Source organism: Melanotaenia boesemani, chromosome 22 (genome assembly GCF_017639745.1).
Source record: "Melanotaenia boesemani isolate fMelBoe1 chromosome 22, fMelBoe1.pri, whole genome shotgun sequence".
NCBI classification, from domain to species: Eukaryota; Metazoa; Chordata; class Actinopteri; order Atheriniformes; family Melanotaeniidae; genus Melanotaenia; species Melanotaenia boesemani.
Window position 1 is genome coordinate 4,849,128 of NC_055703.1, and position 27,409 is coordinate 4,876,536.

At 40.1% G+C, this 27,409-nt stretch overlaps 3 long non-coding RNA genes across 3 annotated transcripts; 2 read left to right on the forward strand and 1 right to left on the reverse strand.

Annotated features, from left to right (window-relative positions):
• Positions 1-1,041: 1,041 nt before the first annotated feature.
• Positions 1,042-17,330, forward strand: LOC121633941. Its single transcript, XR_006009152.1, has 3 exons — positions 1,042-1,052; positions 11,195-11,197; positions 17,228-17,330. It is a non-coding gene; the product is annotated as an uncharacterized LOC121633941 (long non-coding RNA).
• On the reverse strand, positions 8,785-26,681 carry LOC121633943. Its single transcript, XR_006009153.1, has 3 exons — positions 26,670-26,681; positions 26,213-26,215; positions 8,785-9,062 (listed from the first exon to the last, which is right to left on the reverse strand). It is a non-coding gene; the product is annotated as an uncharacterized LOC121633943 (long non-coding RNA).
• On the forward strand, positions 18,206-27,196 carry LOC121633940. The gene is made up of 4 exons (XR_006009151.1): positions 18,206-18,275; positions 25,015-25,153; positions 26,185-26,288; positions 26,407-27,196. It is a non-coding gene; the product is annotated as an uncharacterized LOC121633940 (long non-coding RNA).
• The last annotated feature ends 213 nt before the right edge of the window (positions 27,197-27,409 follow it).

The window sequence follows — 27,409 nt, forward strand, 5'->3', positions numbered from 1 at the left end:
TTGAAGACCTGCTGCAGTTGTTTCTTCTCTGCTGTGGTGCAGGTGGGGTACCACATTGTGCAGCCATAAGTTAGGAGACTCTTTATTGTGCAGAGGTAGATGTCCTCCAGCAGAGGGGAGGGGGGGGGATTTTTTCTCTTCAGAGTTCTAAGAAGAGACACTGCTGGTCTTTCTTGATGATGTTGGTGGTGTTCAAAGTCTAGCTCAGGTTCTCTGAGATGTATAGTCTGAGGAACTTGAAGTCTATGACACCCTCCACCTCCTCCCCATTGATGCTTAGGCCTGAGTGCTGTGTGGTCCTCACCTTCAATCAATGACGATTTCTTTTGTCTTCCTGGTGTTAAGGTTGAGATGTTTGTCTTTGCACCAGGTCGCCATCTGGACCTCCTCTCTGTACGGTGCCTCATCATTGTTACTGATCAGTCCCACAATGGTTGTGTCATCAGCAAATTTGATGAGGATGTTGGAACTGTTGGGGGTGACACAGTTGTGGGTGTACAGCATGAAGAGGATTTGGCTCAGGACACAGCCTTGGGGAACATCAGTGCTGAGAATGATGGTGGTAATGGTGAGGTGGAAATTCTAACACACTATGACAGGGCTGCTCAATTTGGTCCTACGAGGGCCGCAATCCAGCAGGTTTTCCATGTATCCCTGCACCAACACACCTGAGTCGAATTAGGTGGCTCTAACAGCCAGTCAGGTTCTACACAATAACTCATTAATTTGACTTTAAATTAAATTGCCCTCCACACTGCCCTCAGCAGTGTGGAGGGCAATTAATTGTCATCTGTGGGCCTGTTGATCAACTGGTGTTGATCGAGGTCAGGTGGGATATGAGCCTTGATTTGTTGCAGTGACTGACATCAGGGTAACAGTCCAGTATGTTATGGTTCCCGTCTGTCTCCCCTGTGTGTTGTTCCCTGTTGCCCTAGTGTGTGTGTTTGTCTCCCTCTGTCTGTTTTTGTGTGTTGAGCCTGTCTCTGGCCAGAGGGTTTACAAGAATACTCCAGGGCAGCCATTACTACACCTGGGCTGATCACCACACCAGAGTCTCATCTGGCAATCAAGCCACCCTCATTTCCAGCAATATTTAACCACCGAATCATTCTACCATCCTCTTCCAGATCGTCCAGTTACCTAGCTTGGTACTTTGTGGTTTTAATTTTGGCTTCTCTCTTGAGATTTTGCTTGTTGTTAAGGAGACCTGTTTTGGGCTTAGACTCCTGGTAAAACTGATTTCCTCAGCACGGTTAGCCACGTCAACCTCCTGGCTCTGTCCCCACCTCGTCTGACCTGTTTGCTCCACCCCATCTCTCTTGCTCCTGCCCCACCAGCTTCACACCACACTCCGCCTGTCTGCCTGTTCTGCCCCAGATCAGTCCGCTGAGACTTCCAGCAGCCGTTGGAATCTGGATTTAGACTATAGGACTGTTCAGCTTTCAGAAACTTCACCTGTTTAAGTTAATAATAAACTGTCACTACTAAATTCCGCCTCTGCCTTCTGGGAGAACTTGTGTCTGCATTTAGGGGTCCAGTCCACCTCTGCAGTAGTCATTCAACCCTGTGATGGCAAGGAGGTCTGAGTGTCTGAGATAGGGGTAGGGTTGGACTTTGTAGGCTCCAGGGGATGTTTGTGTAGACCTGATATAGTGTTCTGCCCTCCCTGGTTTAAATGTCCATGTTCTTATATAATGTGGGGAGCACAGTCTTTAGAGTAGTGCAGTTAAAATCACCAGGAATGACAAAGAAGCGCTCTGGGTACATGTTCTGCTGTTTGCTGATGCTGTCGTGTAGCCTACTCACAGCTACATTAGCATTAGCTCACAGGTGAATGTACACAGCAGCTACAAACACAACTGTGTTTTTTGGGGCAGATAAAAAGGTCTACACTTTAATAGTAGATACTCCAGGTCTTGACAAAAACGTCTCTCGATAACAATACTGTTTGTGCACCAGCTATTGTTAACATAGACACACACACACCTCCTCTTGTTGTCTTACCAGAGTCTGATGTCCAATCTGACAAGAAGATTGTGTGGCCGTCTGGCTTCGCAGCTTGGTCCAGGATGTTTCCTCGCAGCCAGGTCTCTGTTAGTGTTATGATCCAGCTATTCATGCATTTGTTAACAATTTGTTTGCCCTTAGACATCTGTCCCACGTTGCTTGTATCATCAGCAGATCTAATCATTGTATATCAGGAGTGGGTGGTGATACAGTCCTAAAGCTGCAGACTCAGCACACAGCCGTGTGACCTGTTTGATCTGAAGGCATATCAGTGCTGGTCCAGGATAAGGGGGGGCAGATTTTATGTGCATCATCATCTCGAAGCAGTTGGGGATGATGGAGGCAAGTGCCACAAGTCTAGATCATTAAGGGTACTGATGCTGCTTTGTAGAACATCTGCAAAATGATGAGCACAGTTCCCTTGAATCCCATCTGACTTCTCTGCCTTCCTCACGTTCACAGATGTATCTCACTTCATTGGCTGGAATGGGTGTGTGCTCCATTATCTGCCCCTACTGCTTCAAAGCAGGCATAGAAATAATTTAGCTCCTCAACCAAGGAAGAACAATGGTTGCTCCATATTTAGTATATTTTTAAAAAGGGACAGACAAAGAGATTTGCATGGAAGTTATTAGAGTGTCTGTTTGAGACAAGCTAGGTGTCCTTGCCCCTAACTTCATAGTTGCAGTTTTAATTTCTAATTCTACCAAACTTTAAGTTGATTAAAGAGTGCAATGGTTTACAAAAGAGAGTTGTAGATAGGGCTAGATTACATTCATGTCTGTAACTCCACCATCCTTCAGATCCACAAAACACATCAAAGTGGAGACTGTCAGCTGCTTCAAGGCAAAATAAGTCTGAGAGGATAAATTGTTGAAGAGGGTATAACAAGGGGAGGTTATAGGATAATAATAGGTAAAGCCAGAGGAGGCACAAACTGCAACCAGCATGATTTGTGGAAAGAATTTGGGTTCTGGAGGTTATACAGGAAGAGCATGTCTGTTTACCTGCTTAAAGCACCCAGGAGCAGCATTCTCATGCCAAGCATATCTGATGCACACCCACATTAATAAGTGGCTGGCATGTAGAAGGAAACTGCTGCTGTGCTCAACCTCTAATGTGGCATGACGATGACCTCTTTCCAATAATTGTTTCTTTTCAAAGTCAAAAGTCAAAGTCAGCTTAATTGTCAATTCTGCAGCATGTACAGGACAAACAGAGAATTGAAAGCCAATAAAAAACAAACAAACAAACAAACAAAACAAGTACTATCACAAAGTAAATAAAACACAATAATAAATAAGGCAAATTACAGTCAGTGCAATATATGTTTATATACGGGGGGTGTCAGAGTCCAGTGTGTGTGTGTGTGTGTGTGTGTGTGTCTAAGTGGAGCAGGGAGAGAGTTCAGCATCCTGACAGCCTGGTGGATGAAGCTGTCCCTTAGTCTACTGGTCCTGGCCCGCTGGCTTCGCAGTCTCTTTGCTGATGGCAGCAGACTGAAGAAGCTGTGTGACGGGTAGGTGGGGTCTATCGTGATGCAGAGGGCTTTATGAGTGAGGCGAGAGGTGTAAACGTTTTGCAAGGAGTGGAGAGAGGCACCAAAGATCTTCTTAGCTGCTCTCTTGATGCGTTGGAGGGTTTTCCTGCAGGACGTGGAGCAGGTGAGGTACCACACAGTGATACCGCTGGTCAGGACGCTCTTGATGGTACCTCTGTAGAAGGTGCATATGATGGGGGCCGGGCCTCTAGCTTTCCTCAGTTTGTGGAAGAAAAAGAGGCGCTGGTTGGCATTCTTAGCCAGTGATGTGGTGTTGATAGTCCAGGAGAGGTCCTCTGTGGCCAAGGAACTTGGTGCTGCACACTCTCTCCACTGTAGCACTATTGATGGTCAGCGGTGCATGTTGGAAGCCGTTTTCCTGAAGTCCACAACAATTTCCTTCATCTTCTCCATATTCAGAGAGAGATTGTTGTGTTCACACCCCAAGGCCAGGTGGTTCATCTCGCTCCTCTATTCTGTCTCATCATTGTGTTGATGAGACCCACCACAGTCGCGTCATCTGCAAACTTGATGAGGAGGTTGGAGCTGTGCAACGGTGTGCAGTTGTGGGTCAACAGAGTGAAGAGGAGGGGGCTTAGCACACATCCTTGAGGGGCCCCGTGTTCAGTGTTGTGAAGCTGGAAGTGTTCATGCCGACCCAAATTGCCTGTGGTCTCCCAGTTAGGAAGTTCAGCACCTGTTTGTCAGGAGGGGGTGGAGCAGGTGTGGAGCAGGTGTGCTGTTGTGTGCCTCAAAACAAGAAAAAAAGTCATTCAGTTCATTTAGCAAGGAGGTGGACTTGTCACAGGTCTGCAAGGGGCGATGAGCTGTCCTCCTGGAGTCCTGATTCTTTGCCTCGTTGATGCCACCTAACAGGTTGGCCCTTGCTGTCCTCAGGCTCTCCTCATCTCCTGCTCTGAAGGCAGTGTTCCCACCCCTCCCACAACCCCCCACCCACAATTATTGCCCCCACTCGCTTACAATGAGGCCCTTGGACTCAGCCCCAACCACATGCAGACAGACACATCCACCTCACCCATTTTACCCATCCACATTCCCTGTTGAACTTAAAAATGAATACACAATTCCTCTCATCACAACCAACTCCTAATGGTTTTTTTCTTATAGTTTCCCATCAACCACAACAAGATCTTTATTCCCAGTGGGTTGGTGTTTAAACTGTTGTCCTTTCAGGTTCTTTGTTGCTCTAAGGAAGCTGGGTTGCTTTTATGTAAAGTTAAGTTGAGAAAGTATAAGGAATTACCTCCATCTTAAATATTAAAAAGCAGCATTAACTTGTGTGCCTTTTGGACATTTTGATGCTTTTACAACATCCCTCTGAATTAATCAAATTTTCTAACCCAATTTCTTTTCTTTTATTCTAGAGTTTTTCTCTCTTTCCCTGCCTAAAACCAACTACAAATATAGACAAGTGAAATTTTTGTTGCTTGTTCACACAACAATTCTTTTTCAATCATTTATACACCCATGGTGACTTATTGTTGTAAATCCTTCACTTTCTCATTCAGCCAGCCACAATGAAGAAGGTCAGCACGGCTCTGGTTACACTCACTGATATGGGTGCAAGAGTCTTCCACCTGTGTGTGTGTGTGTGTGGGGCTATGTTCAGCACCAGGCTAAGGCAGAGTCTCTAAAGTTCACATAGGATTCATCAGATCAGAACAGAGGTTGTTCAAGATGTAACATGCTCATTAGCAGCCATATTGGAGGTCAGAGTCAGAGTCACCTTTATTGTTAATTCTGCTGTATATACAAGATACACAAAGGAATCAAAATTTTGTTCCACTTTTGTAAGTGGACAGAGATATTTTTTTTATCCTCTTTATAGGCATACAGCTCATTGATTTTTCCTGATGGGTATCGATGGGCTAAGCGGAACGCAGCTTTGGCGGTTGCTAAGGCAAAAACCCGGGCATGGGAGGAGTTTGGAGAGGCCATGGAGAATGACTTCTAGATGGCTTCTAGCAGATTCCGGTCCACCATCCGGCGGCTCAGGAGGGGAAAGCAGTGCTCCACTAACGCTGTGTACAATCAGGATGGGGGGATGCTGACCTCGACTCGGGACGTTGTGAGGCGGTGGAGGGAATACTTCGAAAACCTTATCAATCCCACCAACACGTCTTCCGATGAGGAAATAGAGTCTGGGGACCCTGGTGTTGGCTCTCCCATTTCTGGGGCTAAGGTTGCTGAGGTGATTAAAAAGCTCCTCGGTGGCAGGGCCCCGGGAGTGGATAAGGTCCACCCAGAGTTCCTTAGAGCTCTAGATGCTGTAGGGCTGTCTTGGCTGACACGTCTCTGCAGCATCCTGTGGACATCAGGGACAGTTCCCCTGGACTGGCAGACTGGGGTGGTGGTCCACCTCATCAAAAAGGGCGACCGGAGAGTGTGCTCCAACTACAGGGGGATCACACTCCTCAGCCTCCCCGGTAAGGTCTATTCAGGGGTGCTGGAGAGGAGGGTCCATCGGATAGTCGAACCTCAGATTGAGAAGGAGCAGTGTGGGTTTCGTCCCAGTTGTAGAACAGTAAACATATGGTCATGAGCTGTGGGTAGTGTCCAAAATATCGAGATTACAAGCGGCCGAAATGAGTTTTCTCCGCAGGGTGGCCGGGCTCTCCCTCAGAGATAGGGTGAGAAGCTTGGTGATCTGGGAGTGGCTCAGAGTAGAGTCGCTGCTCCTCCACATCGAGAGGAGCCAGATGAGGTGGCTCGGGCGTCTGGTCAGGATGCCTCCTGGACACCTCCCTGGTGAGGTGTTCCAGGCACGTCCCACAGGAAAGAGGCCCCGGGGGAGAACTGGTGAATGTGGTGGGGGAGAGGACAGTCTGGGTTTCTCTGCTTAGGCAGCTTACCCCGCGACCCGACTCCGAATAAGCGGCAGAAGATGGATGGATGGATGGATGGATAAATAGAAATGGCTGGTAAACTGGCCATTTATTACATGATTTTCTAACTTTTCATACATACTAAAGGCCACTGATATTTGAGCGATCTGACGTTAGCTAGGTTAGCGATACGACTGCCATTCAAACCATGGTAGCTAAAACTAAATGCCTGCATACTAAAATTACTGTTCAGTGTTAATTTATGTTCCCTGTTCAGTTTGATTGAAATCTAATTGCATGATTAAATGTGCTTTATTCCTTTTAGCTTAGTTTACAGTTAAATATTATGTTATGTTTTATTTTTCATCAGTCAGTTTTAATGCATTTATTTAACTTAATATTGCACATGGATATTTACGGTAAACAAAGTTATTTGCTGATTAAATGACACAATAATTGACATTTAATTTGATTGACATGAATGTCTGAAACAAAGACATGCAAAGTATGTCCTTTTGGGTTCAACCTGTCCAAGGCGTCTCTGACAGAGACTTTTGTGACGTTTGTCACAGTAATTTTTCCGTGTCATTTCCGTGGTGAATGAACCAGTTTCTGCTAAAGCCCAAACAAGATTCTAACACAGACAAGGTTGAATAACAAGTCTTTACCACACTGTGCAACACTCTCAATCATACAGGTCAGAAGACTTTGTAAATGAGCTAACGTCGATCATGTTTCCAGACTGCAATGAAAATGTGGTCGTACAAAGACAGCATCCATAGTGACAGATGTGCTTGCACCTGCCTCTGTAGAAATCTGTTTGGGAGAATCAAAAAGTAGTTTAAGATCTCCCAAGTGACAAAAAGGCCCACATGTCTTTTTTTTTATATTATTTTATTGTTTGCTTCAGATGGATCTAAGTATGGCCCAACCAAACGGTACTGTCTCTGAGATATTGGACACCAGAGCTGGGTTTGAAAAGCAAGATCTTTAAGTTGAATTAAGACTGCAATGAGTCAGCTGCTACTATACACTCACAGATTACAAGTTGTGGTTTTTGGAGCTTTGCTGGGGTTGGGTTGTTGGAAATACATGCAAGCCAAACCTTCTAAAGCACATTAAAAAACAGTTGAAAGTACAATTGAACCCCCGACTGCTTATTCTGTTTGATTGGTGAGGTGTAGTAACGTGAGAGGAACTGTGAAATAGTTTAGAAACTTAGCTGTTTGCTTATGTTGGAGAACTTGAGAAAGTTTAATTTAAATAAAATATATATTTGTTACGTTTTAATAATAATGTTAGAGTTAAAGGGCAGAATAAAGTTTTTTTTATTTTACTTATTTTAGACTTTATCTCCATACACTGGAATCTCAGATTGTCCAACACTCATAAAGTCTTTGTCCCAAATTTGGTGAGTTTGTGTTCCTTGACTATTTGTCATACATTTTAGTGACAAATCCAATTTTCATACAAATATTTTAGACGTAAAATAGTCATCTTTCAAAAATAGATTTTGTTTTTGCATGTTGGTAAAACGGTCCCCTCTGATCTGGATCACCTCCAAAATCTAATCAGTTGTTCTTTATTTCATTTCACAGATTTCCTGAAAATTTTTATCAAAATCCATCCATAACTTTTTTAAATTATGTTGCTGACAGACAGATGGACAAGCCAACACTGCCGAAAATATACATTGGTGCACGCTTCCAACCAGTGGCGGCTGATGACAATTTTTTTTAGGGGGGCGCAAATTTTCTTGGAAAGTTGACACTTAAAACTTAGCCACTTTAATTTCAATACAGTTACAGAGTTAGGAAGAAAAGAAAAACGAAGTCTGTGTATGGCTTGTCCACAACGTTTCGGTGGTGCCGACACTTTCAAACAGCAGACAAGGGAAGCAGAAAAAGGCGTTACTCACGGCGCAACCGGCAAGCCAACTCCGTTTTTCATAGTAAGAGCGGGAAAAAGCCCGGGTATAAGCTCTTCCGCGGTCGCCGCTTTGTTGCTGTGCTTGCAGATCAGGCTGGTCAGCCCCGAGCTCCTTTATCCTCTTTTTCTCCTCGAGAGAACATCTTGAAAATGGGTGCTCTTGTAAATATTTTACAGAATTAATTCGCTCGGGAATTTCGGTTCCACTTTCACATGCCATCTTTCTAATCGTACGCTACTACAGACTCGTCTCCAACTCACTCTGCTTGCTACTACGGATGTACGTCACACTGGCTTAAAATACAGGAGTGTATAATTGACCATGACATTGTCCAAACACACTGAAGCAACATAATTCAACTATTCTAATTGGCTGACGATGAAAAGTGGGCGTATCCGGGGTGCACCGAGCTGCGCCACAAGCAGATTTTTAACGAACCAATCAAAACGCCGCCTCCAGTGACGTTTTAGTCAAAAGTTTGAGGCTGACAATAGGGATTCATTTGACCGGCGCCCCCGCAACCAGGAAGTGTTGTTCAATGAAAAATCATTAAAAAGAAACACTGTGTAATGCGCTTAACATGCACAAAAAGCTAAAAAAAAATACATTATTTTACACATATCTTCATCCGAAATTATTCCTAACAGTTTGTTTTTTTTAATTGTGTAGTAACCAGGAATATGGACTCTTTGTAGGTGAGGGCGGCGCCCCAGCGCCCCCTGCTGGCCAGCCGCCACTGCTTCCAACACTGCCGAAAACATACCCTCCACCGTTGGCGGAGGTAAAAAACCCTTCAAACTTGACTGACATGTCCACAGCCTTTGCATTATACTTAAATAAGACTGTTTTCTTATCAAACTGAAAAGGAACGTAGATCAAGTTCTACGGACGTATACACTGTGACTATGAACAACATAAAAGGTGATAAAATAATTTCCTTCTGGAACAGACATGCTTTTCTCCGCCCTTAGTCATCTACATTTAGACTGTTAAATTTTAATTTTATTAATTCAAATACTACTAATAATATTAATAATATCTAGTCTTCAGCAATGTGTACTAATGAGCAGTGCCCTGCTTTGTGACATTGAGGGTACGTTTATATGATCTCAAACCTTAAATGAACCATGCTATCTAACTGAATGGATCAGAGTGCAATCTGAATAAACCAAACTACTTAGTAGTATTACATATTTCAGACTGTGTGTGTGTATGTGTGTGTGTGTGTGTGTGTGTGTGTGTGTGTGTGTGTGTGTGTACTATGCAGTCATGTGAGTGACAAGTAGCAGAGAGGCCTTCGGTTAAAATGCCACCAGGATGACAAAGATGAGGAAGTGCAGAGCCGGGGAAATTCTGGCACTCCTTTTTCTTTCATCATAATGAATTAAAATGTTTTTAAAATACTGTCACAGATATTTTTCTTTTATGATTGTTTTTTTTTTTTTGCTAGGATATACTGAAAAAATTCTGAGCCGTGGGTCAGACACATACCTGCTACTCATTCTCAGGTTTAGAGTTGCTTCTCCTTTCTGACTGCATGAACAGAAACAAATGCATAAATTAACAAAGCTGTTTTGGGAATTTCACTGTATTAAGATGTTACATATGTGAAGCAAGAGAGTAGAGACACTATGCTGCTGCTGAGAAATGCTACAGGTAGCTAACGTGAGACGCTAACAAAATCTTTTCTCATAAAGAGTGTGTCTCAAACCGCGCACTTACATGAGTGCACTGGGAGGTAGTGTGTAGTGTGCACTAAGCACTACCTTCTGTAGTGACACTATCGTGGGTAAGTGCTGATCCAAATTGAGCACTAACGTTTTGCACTTACCAGAAGTGACGTAACAGCTTTTGACGGTGGTTCTTCTGCTGCCTTAATTTACAAAATGAATTTCCAACTCTTGATTTTACTTTGTTTACTCCTTACTTAACCCCACCTGTAAACTTTGTCGCATCCAACACAGGATCCTCCTCAGGCTGCACATGAATTATAACTTATGCTTATTTATTTTAAGGTTTATGACCCTCCTACATGCTGCCTAATCACAACGCCTCTCCGTTAATATACTTTTTTTAAGTTCTTCCTACGTGTTTGCATGTCATCTTACTTTTATGCTATTAAACGCCTTTTAAAAGGCCTCATTAGTGAAACAAAGAACCGTGGCCTCCACTGTATTAATCTATCTCAGTTAATAACAACAGAAACCATCAGCACACGTTCATGTGTCTTTGCATGTCTCCCTCATACCTGTTAGTATAAAGTGCAATTTAAAACACTAATAAAACAGCTTTTAAATATGCAAAGATATCTTCACTGAATTAAAGTACTTTACATTAAACATCTGTTTTCATTGGTGTTTACACTGATACCGTTCACGTCTGCAACAGGAAACCGATTATACTAGAAACCATCATTTAAAATATGAAATGCAGTAATGAAGACGCTAAAACAGGGATACAGAAAACATTTTATTTAAAACTTTTATTAAAACATTTCTCTCTTGCCGCCTCCTCTTCTCCACAGCAGCGTCCTAGCCCGCAGGTGGTAAATGCCTCAGTGCCACTGCTGGCTCGGTAGTTTGATGCCACAGTGACCTACGGTCAACACACCGTAAAACTGCTAACATTTACGTTGGTAACTCTACTGCAGCCTCCAACAAATGATCAGATCCATAACTGTCATCAGGGATAGAAGAGATAAGAAGCCTGCTGCAGTTTATATTAGAATTATGATCAAATATCTTCATACTTACAACAGTAGAAAATAGTCACCGCCTGCATCGGTAACGCTGAGTCGGTGGCTGCCAGCTCTGAAAAACTGGTTGAAAGTCCCTCCCCTTCCGCTACGTCAGCAAGATGGCGTCCGTTTAGTGCGTGTAGTGTCCATCGTTTCGCACTAGATGTTTGGCCGAGTTTAGGGCAGCATCCGGGTACTTTCAGTGCACTGAGTTTTTACTAAAATTTCTGTGTCAGCGCACTAAGCACTTAAATGTAGTGTTCGAAGTATAGAAGTGTGCGGATTGGGACACACCCTAATTTTGTTAGCATAATTTGTGTGTCTGCCTTACCAACACAAAAACTTACAGTGCTATACTGTTTGATTGGAGCTTGTTTGATTAGAAACAGGGATGGAAAGATTTTCTTTTAACAACCACAAAAAGAAGCATATCAAGTAGTTACTGTATGAACCTTCACGGCACGCACCAAACTAACAATGCTGCTGTCTGTGGTTCTGAAGGTAAAAGTACAGAACACCTGCATTTAAATAATTAATTAAATAAAGGAATAAACACACAACACCAACAAATAAATATTATTCTTTTTAAGAAACATCAGGAACTTTATGGAAACATTTAAAGTAAGCAGAGTAGTTTTAGGTCTCCCCCTCACAGTATCAGATGAATGTTTTTAGAGGAACTCTACTGCTTTTCAGGGGAGCTGAGCTCCCCTTAGCTCCCCTGTTTTTTGAACCCTGGGTCACCCCAGGTTTGGTATTTTGTAAGGCTGTCAAAAATAATGTGTTAATGGTGGGAACTAACTTTATGTAAATAATTCCGTTAATATTTTTAATGCATTTAAATGCATCTCCTATGGATGGATGTGAGTATAAAAAGAAATTGATGGAACATCCCCTGAGGAAATGGGGACTCGGCCTCCTTTACCAAGTATTCTTCAGGCAAATGTTCAGTCATCGGACAACAAGCTGAATGAACTTCGGAGCAGGATGGCGTTTCAACGCGAGATTAACATCTGTAACATTTCTGCTTTAATGGAAACTTGACTTGACCCCGGACTAGGCCATTGTTCCCGAGGGACTCTCCGTTTATTGCTTGGACCGGACTATACATTCAGGAAAGAGCAAGGAAGGTGGTGTCTGTTTCATGGTGAACAACAAATGGTGCTCAGATGTGGGAATTATTTCTATGGCCTGTACTCCGGACCTGGAGCGCCTCATGATCAGATGCTGGCCTTATTATCTTCAGCGTGAGTTCACATCGCTTGTCATGACAGTAGTGTATGTTCCGCCACACGCTGAAACCAAAGAGGCCATGGAAGAACTGTTTGAAGTTATCAACAGGCAGAGACTTAATGGCCGGGGATTTTAACAGTGCCAACCCGAGGAAAGTCCTGCCGAGATACCACCAACACATCAGCTGTTCTATGCGTGGCAAGAACACACTCCATCATGTTTACAACCCTTACGCAAACACGTATAAGGCCTTCCCTCGCTCTCTGCCTTCCTATAGACAGAAATTGAAGTGTCATGGACCAGTGATGTGGACCATTCGACAGTGGTCGTCCAATTGAGTTTCAGCAATCAAGCCCGTACCACCAGGCTCAGAGACAGCTTCATACTGCAGGCCATGAAACTTCTAAATGATGTCAGCAGCAACGCTACCTTTAAATAATAAATAATAGCTTCTTATTGCCTATTATATATTTTGCTGTATAACTTGTTTGTGATATTCTTGCTTTTTGTGTTCGACTGTTTCGATTGTGGTTTGTATTCTTTTTGGCATTGTTAGGAGAGCCTGGGATTTAAGAATTTCACTGCCAATGATTGCTGATGTAATTGTTGTGCAATAACAATAAATTCATTCATTAATTCATTCCAAAAAATTAGAAGATATCCGCATTATCTGCAAGAAAAAGTTTCACTCAAGTACCATCAGAGCCGGCGTAGCTATGAGACAGCGGGAGGGACGAGTTGTTGTAGGCTGCATCTGCATCTAGAGATTAATATAGGCAGACATCAACAACTTTTTCAAGTCCTCATCAGAAAGTTTAGAAAGTGGATGAATAAGGAGATTTCAGTGTAGAGGTATGTGGTTTTATTTACCATTTAAAATGCTGTTTAACTTTTAATCTGTATCAGCTAGAGGCTAGCTAGACTGGTACAAAGCAGAGTTTACACACAATGATGCTGTGTAGATCATGGGTCTGACGTGGGATGTGGGACTAAATTTTGTGACCCCCTACTTGACATCAAGAAGGCTCCATTCCTAAAACCAGTGACAGAACTCAAAACATATTTGGGGTTTTTGAACTTTTACAATAGGTTTATGCCGAACTTGTCTACCCTGTTGGCCCCACTGCACAAATTGCTGAGGAAAGATGAACCATGGAGCTCTGTTTTTGTTCTGGTACAATTGGTGCTGCCAGTCCGGGAAATTCGGTAGCTCAATAATTTTCTCCTTCGAAAGCCTCTCGAATTCTTGCTCTACTTTCTTTTACATAGCAAAAGGGACTGACCGTGGTTTATAGAAACAGGGTCACTAGCAACATGTAACTTTGAAATGAAGCTTTTCAGCATCCCTAGGTCCAACATGTGTTGCCAGCAATTCCTACAAGTCATCTTCTTCACCCTCTATCTTATGCACAGGTTGCCAGTCTAGTTTGAGAGCTTTTATACACCCTTAACCCAATAGACTGGTCCTTAAACCTTTGACCACCACTACTGCCAGCATCTTCACCATGTCTCTGTATTTCACTTTAGGCTTAGCAGCTCCTAACACCAGCACCCAGTGGCCACCATATGTTCTGAGTTTGATCCCACAACTGACTAGTTTGAACTTGCTTCTGTCACTGAATTGGTTTTACAAGTATTAAAGAGTTAAAATGATGGACTTCCTTTTTACAGGAAGTGGGGGCTATGGTGTTGACAACATCTGGACATGAAGAGGCTTTTTTGTATGTCCTGGTATGTTATATAAATATGCCACATTTCATTAATGTCAGTCAAAGCAGTGGTTGGGGCTGATAGATTAAATATTTATAAGGAGTGCTATAGAGGCACATTTCCATTGGTTAGGCGAAGGAACTTAATTTTTTTTTTACTGTACTATCATGAAAAGGTCTGCCTTCATCTAAAGCACTTTTAAGTGTGTGAGGTTCATTCCTGAGGAGAGGTACCCCAGTGACTAAAAAAGCACTTCCTGTTGTAAGTGGGCGGGGCTTAGGAGGAGACCAGAAGTGGATATATGTATCTGTTCAGGAGCAGACCCTGAATAATCCCTGTTAGGTTTGGCGCCACAGTCTCACCATGCACCGTTGAGCAATATCCACATAACATCTGGACATGTAGATGTGGTCGGCATGGAACTGAAGTGAAACATGCGCAGTTTGGTGCAAATTGAGTGTTGTATGTCAGAAATAATGGATTCCGTGCTTGATGCAGAAACATCAGAACTTGATGAGGCAGCGCCGCTGAACGCCAACTCCTTTAAGAAAGTTTTTCATAACTTTTTATCATACATGCCTCTGGAGTGTTCAGACTGATTTTGAGGCCAGCACGATCAAATCTCTGGGAGGAAACAGTTTAAATGTAAGGCAAAAAACATGCAAAAATGACCCGCAAAATGACACATTTTTTCAAAATGGCAGACTTCCTATCATCTAGATCATATAGATCCAAGAGGCTTTTTTGTACATCCTTCCAAGTTCTATCAATATGCTGGTTTTCAGCCATATTGATCAACGTAGTGGGTTGTTGTGATCAATTAAATATTTGTAGGGGGTGCTATAGAACCATTTTACAATTTTTCCGGCATATGTCAATTTGGCTGAGTTCCCGGCCTGAGCACGGTCCACCGTGGTGCGTTTGGTGAAGATCAACGTTACAATGAGTCAGTTACAAGGACTTCCTGTGTCATGGCGTCATACAACTATTCGCCATGGTTACATTTGGCAAAGGAACCTGAGTTTTTTTATTGCTGTGTCATGAAAGGGTTTGACCTGTTGTGAAACACTTTCAAGTGTGTAAGTTTCATTCCTGAGGAGAAGGACCCTGGCGTTTGAAAAAAAGCACTTCCTGTTGTAAGTGGGAGGGGCTTAGGGCTAGACCAGAATTTGTCATATGGATCTGTTCAGGGCCAGAGCCTGATTAATCGCTGCAAGTCTGATGGGGATTAGATGAGAATTGAGGGATTTATATTGATTTATGATGTCAGGGCATCTTATCCAAGTTCGCCATGGCGCCACAGTCTCGCCCTGCAGTGTAGAGCAACAGTTTGCATTGGATATCATCACAATCTTGTTTTCTTCTGTCTGACCCAGTCTGGATCTGATTGTGTAATAAACGTCAGAGAAGTGGGTTTTCCAGTAAAATCCATGACTTCCTGTCGTGTGGCCAATTCATAATCCAAGTATTGGAATGTAGATGTGTTCAGGATGGGACTGGCATCGTACATGGCCATTTTGGTTCAGGTATGTTGTTTTATGTGGACGTTATATCACTATAGTTTTTCATGGCGAGACATCCAAATTTGAGGCCCCGCCCTCTTTATGCCCTTTCTCCTATTATAAAACTTTTGATCAATTTTAAAGACACATGCCTTCTGAACATCCTGAGCAATTTTGGTGGCAGTACGATGAAATCTCTAGGAGGAGATAAATTTTAAACATGGTCAGAAAACGCCAAAATGGCGACTTTGACCCAAAATGGATGACTCCCTGTTGGTTTTAGGCCATTGTTCCAAGAGGATTTTTTTGCATTTAAAATATGTGTAGCGAATTTCATAAAGATTGATGGCGTGCAGTGGCAGGGCATCATAAATAGGTGGCGCTCTCGTTCAATTTTGCCCAAATAGTCCCAAGTACCCCAAAAAACGTAAAGTTTTGCATTCCTTTGGGGGGGTAGGCAAAATTTGGTGAGTTTTCAAGCATGTTCAAGTCCCCAAAAATGCAATTCATTTTTGTGTAGAAGAAGAAGAAGAAGAAGGAAAAACAGAGCAATTACAACAGGCCTTCACACTGCCTACGGTGCTCGGGCCTAATTACTTCATGGAGCCTGAAATCAGCATTTACTGGATTGACATGAAAGAATGAGGATGAACATTCTTAAAGATTCAAGCACTACAAGAGAAAAAAAAAATGCTCCTAAAAACCTGGCTATAGCCACCCACAGTGAAACATGGGGGCGGCGGTATAATGCTATGATCAGAGATAAAGCATAGATGTGTACACCGAGATATGGTGAGATTTGTTTCTTTTGGTTTTTGTTTTCTTATCAGAAAATCTGCTTATGAAAGTGGAAGGCTAATGCAGGACAAGATACTACTTGTACATTATTATAAACCAAAATTTATACACACAACAAGACTGCATTTTGTGGGTTTTATAAACATTTTTTTGTGATTGATATAAACATCCCCAAGTTGGTTATCTCAGATAATAGCTTTACTTTTTGTATAGCAAATGCTCTGAAATGTAATGTTAAAATATGCAAATTAGGCATTAAATGATAAGATATACACATCTGAATTTTTAAATTAGATTTTAGCTAATCCTGGCACATTTACTCAGTGTTAACATTAATTTGTTTCATTTGTTTTAATTTGTTCATGTTAATGTGTACTTTACCATAAACAAAAAAATAAATAATGTAAAATACTTAGATATAATAGATCTGTACTCTTTCTGTATGTCTGAATTATTCATATGTTCAAAATCTCTCCTTAGTCACCATCTCATAGATTAAGTTTATTCACTGAACAGTTTGTATCAAACTACATGAACTCTATATAGAATCCCCTGTCCCTTTATCAGGTATGGCTGTTCAATTGTTTGTAAGCACAGTTAATCAGCCAACTTAATGTAATTAGTCATGTAGACATGGTGAAGATGACTGAAGTTCAAACTGAGCATCAGAATAATGAAAAAAGAGGTTTTAAGTGACTTTTAACATGGCATGGTTGTTGGTCTGAGTATTTCAGAAACACCAGATCTACTGGGATTTTCACACACACCCATCTCTAGTTGTCTGGACCAAAATGTCTTGATGACGTCACTTTAATGGACAGACTGGTTGGAGATGATGGAAAGGCAACAGGAAGTCAAATCAGCACTGGTTCCAACCAAGATATGCAGAATAGCATCTCTGAACACACAAGTCCAACCTTGAAGCTCTTGTCAGCTAAGAACATGAAAGTAAGGCTACAGTTCACACAGACTCACCAAAACTGGACAATAGAAGATGGAAAAATGTTGCCTGGTCTGATGAGTCTCCATTTCATCTCCACAGATGGTAGGCTCAGAATTTGGTGGGAAAAACATGAAACATGGCTCCATCCTGCCAGTTTAACCACCACAGCCTACCTGAGTATTGTTGCTGACCATGTCCATCCCTTTATGACCACAGTGGAGCATCTTCTGATGCTACTTCCAGCAGGATATTGCACCATGTCACAAAGCTCAGATCTCCAAATGCCTTTTTGAACATGACAACAACATTCAGGCTCACACAGGGGCAGTTCAGTGACTGGTGGATTAACAATAATACATTTATACTGTAACTGATTTGGATTTTTTTCTGTCTTTACATTAAGTGACACCTAGCCATCTGATTAATGGAGAAGTTAATAATTAAGTGTGATATCTCATCTAGTGAATCGTGCTTAAGGTGACTTGAGTTTAGTAGTTTAACATTTCCAGTAGACCTAATGCAGCATTTTAATGTTCAAACTGATTGACTGGACACGTCTTTCAAGCTCTAAGTGAATAACAAAACCTGAACTATTGTCATTTTAATGTATTGCTTCTGATAGTGAATTATCTGGGTTGAAAGTAGCTTTTAATGCTTTGAACACTGTGCCACTGTTGCTTTGGATCATCTTACCTTTTAAATTGCTCTCAGGCTTCTGGTTCTTCTGTTTACTAAGGATATTTCCCTGTAAACTGATTTAGACTTTTATAGAAACTTATACCCTTCCAGCTTAATATTTCAATAGATGTTTGTCTTTGTGTCAAACAAGGAAACTGACAGAAATGATTAAACCTGTCGAGTCACTGCCAGCCCAAGTGGGAGTTCCTTACTATATTTCAGGAAGTTTTTCTTTTTTTTTTTTTTCGTTCTAAAGGTGACAGCCCATACAAGGCAGGCTACTATTATGCCGTGCAATCCTTCAACACAAACAGGGAACAATACCACCAGAAGACAGAGAAAAGAGTTACGGTATGCAGACTGGTTTATTTATTTATTTATTCTTTAATAGGCAGCTTTTCAGTCTAGATGTCCTCACTGAGCTGCTTGTTTACAGTTTGACCTATTTTTTGATTATATAGGTGTTTTTCTCACAAAACCAAAACTAATCTTTGTGCATGAGAATGAATTAATAGTGAAGTAGGTCTTCTTGGTTTGATCCCTGTGTATCATAAAGCTGCACTGTGTTCCCTGACAAAGACCGTTTTGAGCCTTTATTTTCATGACAACTCACACATTTGTCTTCAGGAATAAATATGCAGCAAGAATTTAAGATATTCTTATTTTTCTCAAATGTATTTCCTGTAAAGGGCTAATTTTCACAGTGTTTGTGAATGTCTGGGTCACCAGTGTGTTGACTGATGTTGCTGATATTTATTTATTTATTTAAACTGTTCATTAGGTAAATAGAAATTTTCAAGGTTTTAGGACAGAAGGTCATTACAGACATCTTAGAGAAGTTGTACATTTTTACCATTCGGCTGATCTCTGAGTCTTCAGACATCAGGAAAAATAGCCATTGCTCCTATAATGGAGTGATGACTAACTGGGATCCTATTAAACAAACAAACAAATAAATGCAAACCTGTTCTGATTTGGATGTGAACATCCAGGTTATGTTGCACTCAGTTTATTGGATTTGATTTCAATGTTATTTTCAGGATAACAAGTGTGTAAAACTGTCAAACAGAAAATAATATTCTCTATTCACCGCTAAATTTTAGTCTACTGGTTCAGAACAGAGTTTAAAGTGTAATTTGCATTCTTCTTCTTCATCATCACTTTATTTATTTTATTTATTTATTCATGATTATTAAATCTTAAAAATGGAAGAAGTGATGATAGAAAAAAAGCAAATATTGTCAAAAAGCTTAATGATTGTATAAATCCATTTTATATTCTAATAGATAAAATATGTCTTCTGAGCTCCATCTGCTTTGGAGATTAAATTGTTCAGTGTGTTTTCATGTGACAACGGTTCCTTTGTTAGGTGCTACACCTGTGAACTAACTTGGACCACACACACATGTCCACACTGATAGCAGGACAATGCTGTCATGTCCTTAAATAAACAAAAGTGTTTTAAATTTTCAACAGATGCTTAAAAATATTTTTTATATACACTGCCTAGCCAAAAAAAAAAAAAAAAAGAAAAAGAAGTCACCACCAAAAACACACCTATTTTATTGGACTGTGTTTAGCTTTGATTATGACAGTATTCACTGTGGCTTTGTCACCAGATTTATTTCCATCCATTGTTACATTACTTTTACATCAAGATCTTGTATTGATAATGGTAGAGTCCAACCACTGCACAAAACCTTCCCCAGCACATCCCAAAGATTCTCAATGGAGTTCAGATCTAGACTCTGTGGGGCCCAATCTATGTGTGAAAATGGTATCTGACGCTCCCTGAACCACTCTTTCATAATCTGAGCCCTATGAATCCTGGTATTGTCACCTTGGAGTATAGCCATGCCATCAAGAAAGATGGAATAACCTGCTCATTCAGTGTATTCAGATATCAGCTGACTTAATTCTTTGGACACATAATGTTGCTGAACCTAGACCTGACCTGACCAACCACAGAGGCCAGAGTTCAGTGGTCTTGCCTATCCATACACATACTTTCACATTGGTATCATTTCTCAGCCTGCTTCCCTCTTACCTTTGTTAATATATTTCAGTTAAGTTGAGTAAATATTGTCTGCTCTCTAATGATTTTCTTTTGCTGACAGACCCCAAAGCTTTTAAATTCTCTGCCCATACAGCCTGGAAGAGCTAACTGACCTAAAACTGCAGGAGATGATCTCAGTTAGAACTTTTAAAAATGTCTTAAAGAGCTGGGAGGCTGACTCAGTAGGTGTCTGTGACTGCTTGTCCAGTAGGACTGTGCATCTTCATTTGTCTCGCGATTCGATTTGATTACGATTATCATGCATCCTTATGTGTTGCATCCTTAGTTTTCTTTATTACTACACAGAGCTACTTTCTTTATCAATAAATACAAGCAGTCAGATAATTATGAACTTGCGGTTTATTTATCATTATTTCAGAAATAAATCTGTGCTGATATTGACAAACATCATAAACATGTAAACAATGATGTTATTTTCAACTTCATTAACTAAACTTTATTTTTCCATTGCTGGAAAAACAAGAAACATTACTATAATTATATAATTATGTAATTATATTATATATTAATTATATAATTATATAAATATATACTATAGTGAGATAATCTCATTACAATGAGATTACTATCAAAATGTCTTGTGTTAAAGTAGTGTGTTTAGTTCCTTTAGTTTTTAGAATAGAATAGAAATACTTTATTAATCCCTTCGGAGAGCCTCAGGGAAATTTCCGTAACCTGTTCAGCCAGAATATGAAAATTAAGATGTTTTTCATCTTCTTATGGCCAGAAAACATTTGCCTGTATGTGTTCTAGTCAAATTGTAACTGAAAACAGAAAACAATATTGTTGCAGTAAACATTTGATGATGGACAAAGTTGTTTCAGACCCTTTAGTTCGTTCCTGCATGCTAACTGCTAGCTTGCCAATGGCATTTTCCAGAGACGTTAGCCTTGAGCTAACTTATCAAATGTTTTTGTATATGTGTAGTCTTAGTTTATATTCCCAAGACAATGAATGTATTTCCAGTGAGTTATTTTCTGTATATTTGCTTAGTTTTTGCAGTTTTCCTAAGTGGAGGCATTTTAGTAATAAGAAACATTTTAGTTTTCAGTCTTCCTACTCTGCTCTTTGGAGATTTTCTGTTGTTGAGACAGAACAAATGCCTGCTGTTCAGGTCTCTGTAAGGTCGCAGTGTTATCTAATAACTTTCTGAGATCAGCAAATTCTAGTTTGTGGTCCCACTTATGATCAGGTTACCACAAATTACCACGTTCTGTAGCAGCATTGATGCAGAATCATTCCCGTCCGCATCTCGATGGATCATAGAAACTTTTACATTCATCACCCCTGTTGTTTAGCTAAGTTTTCCCCATTCTTTTGCCCTCTTAGATTTATATTTTGTATGCTGTATAGTGTATGTTTTATTTTGTTTGTTTTTTGAATGGTTGTTTTAATGATTACTGTCTGTAATGGAATTTGGACGGCTGTGGTCTTGGCAAGGGCTGCCTTGAAAAAGAGATTTTGTAATCTCAATGGGACTTCCCTGGTAAAACAAGTGGTAAATAAAAATAGACTACCCCCACAGGCTTGTACAGTAGGTACTTGGCATGATGACTGCATCACTTCATCTGCTTCTCTTTTCATCCTTAAATTGCCATCACTCTGAAACAGGGAAAATCTGGACTCATTAGTGATGTGCCATGCACAAAAGAGTCGGCAATGAGAGCCGATGCTTTGTAGTGAATCAGAAGAGCTGACTCCCATCGAGTGAGAGCCGGCTCCGTTTTTTTTTTTTTTTTTTCCTGCGTGCTCAGCTCTCAGTGCTCAGTCCCAGCTTTGCCCGCGGCATTGCTGGGAGGTTGTAGTTGGCGCTACACTGCAAGTGACACAGCAGACAGCTATGTGGAGAGTACATAAGTGAGTGCGTTGTGTCATCAAACCCTACTCACAGAGAAGAGAAACCGGATCAGCCCATCCTAAATGAGGCATCTTATTTTTCTGAATGCTAAACTGCACTGAGGACATTAATGCTGCTTTGAGTTTGGTTCTCATTCTGTTTTGTGTATTTATTTGCTGTTTTTTGTTCATTTGTGCAATATAAGATTTTTTTTAAAATAGTAAACAAAAGTAAGCGGTTTTGTATCAGAATAAATGCACAAAGGAGGCAAATATAAGGCTTCTTGTAAAAATGCTGAACACAAAAGGGCTTTAAAAACACTATTCATTTTTGAGAAGTTAATGTAAATTATAGGGCTAAAAAAGCTGGCTCTTCTTTGGGAGCCCAGCCATAAGAGCTGGCTCTCTGAAAAGAGCTGAACATCCCATCACTAGGACTCATCAGACCACATGACCTTCTTCCATTGCTCCAGAGTCCAGTCTTTATGCTCCCTAGCAAGCTGAAGCCTTTTCTGTGGTTAGCCTCACTGATTGGTGGTTTTCTTATGGCTACACAGTCCAGCCCCAATCCTTTGAGTTTCCTTCACACTGTTCATTTGTATTTGTATTTATTGTGATCTCTATTAGCTGTTGGACTACAGCTATTCTTCCTGATATCAAACCAACATGCTTCTCTTGAGACAATGTTTTACACCAGTTTTTCACAACACCTAAACAGTGATTAAAAAGAATACATAAAGCTTTTGTAAAGTTTCTGCAGTCTCCTTGGATGTTTTCTCTGCTTGATGAATGCCAATGATTTGACCCTTCTTAAAAAGATTAACATCTTTCCACAGCAATGTAATGTGTCCTTTGACACCATTGTTTGACCCCTGTGTTCTCAGCAAATTTGGCACCCTCTGGTGACCCTCGTGGCCAAACGTGTCCATGCAGAAACACGGCTATCATACAATCACCATACATCAATATTTTTTCTCCTTTTATTCATAAATCATTTAAACAACTTCTGTCCTGCTCAAAACTACCAAACATTCAACCAGTTTTAGGATTTTAACCCTTTGAATGCCAGTTTGAATATTTGAATTTCTGGCTCATTAATTACAAAAAACAACACCAAAAACAAAACTGAATTATTTTCTATTTAATAAATGTTAAAGGGATGAGTCTTTGGTGGTGATTAGATACTTGAATATATTTATATATAATCCTAATATAAAAGGTTATTAACAAAACTGATTGGATTTCATAGGTAGTGTTAGTTTAAACTCAGTTTATTTAAATCAAGGTTAAATACCCACCTGTTCTGTCCTGTATAAAAATAAACTTGCCTTGGCTAATGTCAGAAATGTCTTCTGGGGACTCTCATAGGAAAAATGTACATGGGAAAAAAAACTGCTATAAAATAATCAAACTTTGGTTGTGATTAGAATATTAGATGTGTCAAAGATCAACAATAAAACTGATTTGATGTCATTAGTATTTTTTAGCTACTATCAGCTACTTTGTCTGGTGACCTTCGTTGCCAAAAGTATCCCACTGACTTTCATTAAAACTATACATTTTCATCTCATTGTCATTACTATTTTAAACTATTTATTCTTTATTGTCAGCATTTTATTTTGGAAGAATAATAGGGATATTTAACGATTCGACTGAATCACCTCACCTCCAAAATCAGCTTCTCTTGCCAAGATAAAGTCAAATTCAGATGTCTTTTTTCACCAGTATGGATTACGTTCACATGTAAATTATTTTGCTGCATATTAGCGCTCATGGGCTCATACTGTCTGTTTCTTTTCCCTCAATGAACAGGTTTATCCCAAAATGTATTCCTAATTGTTCATCTGAGCTTGAATTTACCAAATTCTGAAAACCTGAATGAATTATATGAGATTTTACAAAATTCTGATGTGAAAGAAGTCAGAACTAAAAGATTATGTATTTTCTTCTTTAACATGACTGGCGCATGCCGAAAATAGGAATCAGGAATCCTCATTTACAGACGGCTGATATGATGATGTTTTGTACTCAGCAAGAATAAACACATTTCTCTTGTAAAACTGTTAGTATCCATAGTTTCCAGGTAAGCTATGGATTCTATGGTAATAAGGATTAATCAAAAGAAAATGTGGTCTTCCACAATGGCAAATATGCATAATTTTATTTATTTTTGAGTGTGGCTTCGTGTCAAAATTTGCACATATTTTTTAAATCCAATTAGTTGCTCAGTCAGGGATGGAGCTGGAGAGATGGGCAGGGTGGTACTGGCAACAAATGAAATCTGACTGGACACCTGCTGTGCTACCTCAGGTGATTGACAGGTCACTGGAGGAGGGGGACATAAATGTCCTTTTAGACACACATGGATCACCAGTGTCACTACACCAATCTTATCAATCAATTTTAAAGCGGCTTCCTGAACAGTCATCATTTCCAAAAGATTTACATTTGGCTACACTTTTCCAACTGTAAGTACAGCTTTGAATGTTATGAAAGGCTAACTTAATGTTAGTATGAAGTTACAAAGCAATGCTAATATAGTTTTATGGTAGCACTAGATTAGTTTTAAGATAATGTGGGGAAGTCATGTCATATTTAGTTTTCAGTGAGTACATTAGGTCTTAACTTAAGATTTTCACACTGGAGCTGAAATACATTTTAAAGATGCTCAAACGAACGTGCCTCAGTGTCCAAGTTACTTAGTGCTGACTAAGCTTGAGCTACGTGATCCAGTTTCACCTGAGGCTAGCAAGACTGCTAGCTGTTTCTAAAGAAAGCATGAACATGAGATATTTCTGACTTTTTTGTGAAGAGAACGGACGCAAATCAGGCTGAAACAGACCATAGTCCCAATATGAGCTCCAACAGCTCCCAATGTAGAGCAAGCCATGCAAATCAGCGTGATTAGACATCAAGGATACAGTCTACCACCACCACCAGACAATAAACCAGAACTACTAGGGAGTAAAGCCATTGACTACTGCCACATCAAACTCCTTAAAATATAGTTTCAAAATAGTCAAGGCTAAAACCAAAGCAATGGTAGGTATGACCCCAGCGTTATTTAAAGTGAAACCCTATTTTCTTTTAATTCTAAGGAGGAAGAATTGGACTACATTCTTAAAAAATGGTTTAATAATTTGCCCAATTTAAATATCTTCATGTCTTTCTGAACAGGTCATAGATGTGAGAACTGCTAACCCACCCAGCCACAATGGAGTTCATTGAAACACATGCAGCACTATGTGGGAGCATCATGGTTTAATGCAACCAATTTCTCTGCTCTGGTGATTTCAAAGAGGGAAAGCCATTAAAGGTAAGTATATTTAGAATATACTGTGAAATATGGATGTGAATTAATTGTGCAAATAAAATTGTACTGGTGGATAAGATACAGTCTTAATAACTGACTGGTGTAGCTTGAAAACCTCATAGGTACCAAAGATTTTGTGACCTTTTAAGATTGGACTGGGAGATTCCTGCTTTTTGATTTTATTATAATGGAAGGATATGCCTTTGATAAGGATGTAAGAAAGTTAGCACTGAACTGTAACATAGGTCCTTTTGTCTGATATCACTACAGGTAAGAGCAAATATTTTGCCCGACACCATCAGATGCATGTAGAATGAGGATTGTAATAGATAAAAAACAGTGAGCCCTTGTTCTGTACCCTCAACTTCTATGGAAAACAGACCCTACAAACAAGCTCGCATAAGCCCATTTTTACTTTTTTAGATGATTAGATTTTTTTTTTTTAAGATTTGACAATTTATCCAATTACCCACCCAATGCAGGTGATAGAGGGGTTAAAAAAACAGGTAGCATTTTGAGTTGCAGGGCAGCGGAAACAGAAAGAAAGGAACTCTGCAACTTAAAAAGATTGCCCAGATATGAAGGAAAAGTTTGATGTTTGGCAATAAAAGTCTGAGTTAGATCCTGTAGGAAGCAGCACAGCAGTTGCCTGCCTAAGTTAGTTTAATTTAAGAACTGTACCACATGTTAACACATGCCTAGCTCAACTTCCATTTATTCAGGAAGCAGAAGCGACTTAGCCTGGATTGATAATGTTGTGATGGAGTTTTGAAAGTAATCTGTTCTACTCATGAGACTGATACTCATTAAAACAGATACTGTAATACAGATTGATATGGATCTTTAGTGTTTGAGGCTTTCTGTGTGAAAATGTGTTGAAAAAGGCTGGAACCACAATTTTAGCAAAGGAAAGAGCTACAGCTGGGACACATCTGAAATCTTAGATTGTGTTGAAAGTATGAGATAAATTTGAGGATTTATTTTATTTAAATCTGTTTTTGTATTTTCTTGTCTGTCTCTAACTTTGTTAAAAGGAATGGCAATATCAAAGAGTATCCTGACCATCTTTGCCCTTCTTGTGGCATTACTTATTTTGGAAACAAAGAAGATCAACTATTTTTCTGGTTCAGTTTTACCGGTAGGTCTACTGCACTTGTTTACTGTACTCAAAAGAAAATATGGGATATATGCAAGTACACTTTTTTTTCCCTTATTTTATATAAATAATCATTATTTCTGCCTTTGTTTTGTGTCAGGAACACCATGAAGAACATTTCCTACCCCACAAGCGGGAAAAAAGGAGTGGTAATTCTAATAAATTCAAATGACATTGACTCAGCAGTTGAAGATTTAGAAAATGAGAGTTAAATCTGTTTCAAATCTGTGGGTGTATTGACTTTTTTACCGCAAGTAAACAAACTCAAGTTCCTGCATGCTTCTTTGCTACAACATGGAAAACCACATAATAAGAGCCATTTTCACGGTGCTTTTGATTATAGTGTAGAATCAGCAGCTTGACACTAGCATACTTCACTTCTGTCAGCTGAGGAGGAGACAGAGGAAAGCATACCGTCCTCGCGACAGGACAAGGGAACGAGCATGCACAGAACAGAATAATTTAAAGTGGAATGAACGTATACATCAGAGGTGTCCAAAGTTTGTCCTCAAGGACCACTGTCCTACAGGTCTTGGATGTTTCCTGCTGCTGCACACCTGAGTCAGATTGATGAGTCAACATGCATGTGCAGAACTTGACAACAAGCTGTTGAAAAGAGCCATTTAATTTGAATCAGGTGTGTTGGATCAGAGAGACTCTAAAACCTGCAAGACTGTGGCTCTGAGGACCAGAGCTGGACACCCTTGGTACATGAATGTTCATTTTCATTCAGAAGTAGGTGTTTATGAGTTCATTTTTAATCTTTTTAAAGAAGATTTCATTTTTGTTCTGAATTAAAGAGGAATTAAAACTCAAATGTAAACTTGCCCATTGTTATGTTTTTGGCATGCACGCATGCAGGCAGATAGAAATTAATGTTAAAAGAATATACTGTACAACCTCAAGCACCCATGAGAACAGCTGCATATGAAGGACAAAAATAGATCAAACTATGATTCTGATTCAACCAAAGTAATGTTCATATCTAAACCAAACCAGGAAATAAGACAACTGTCTCAGAAGTGTTATGCTACAGTCTTAATCTCATATCTTAGAGGAGTGCTTCATTATGCTGCTTCCTCCAACCACCCTGCATACCAACA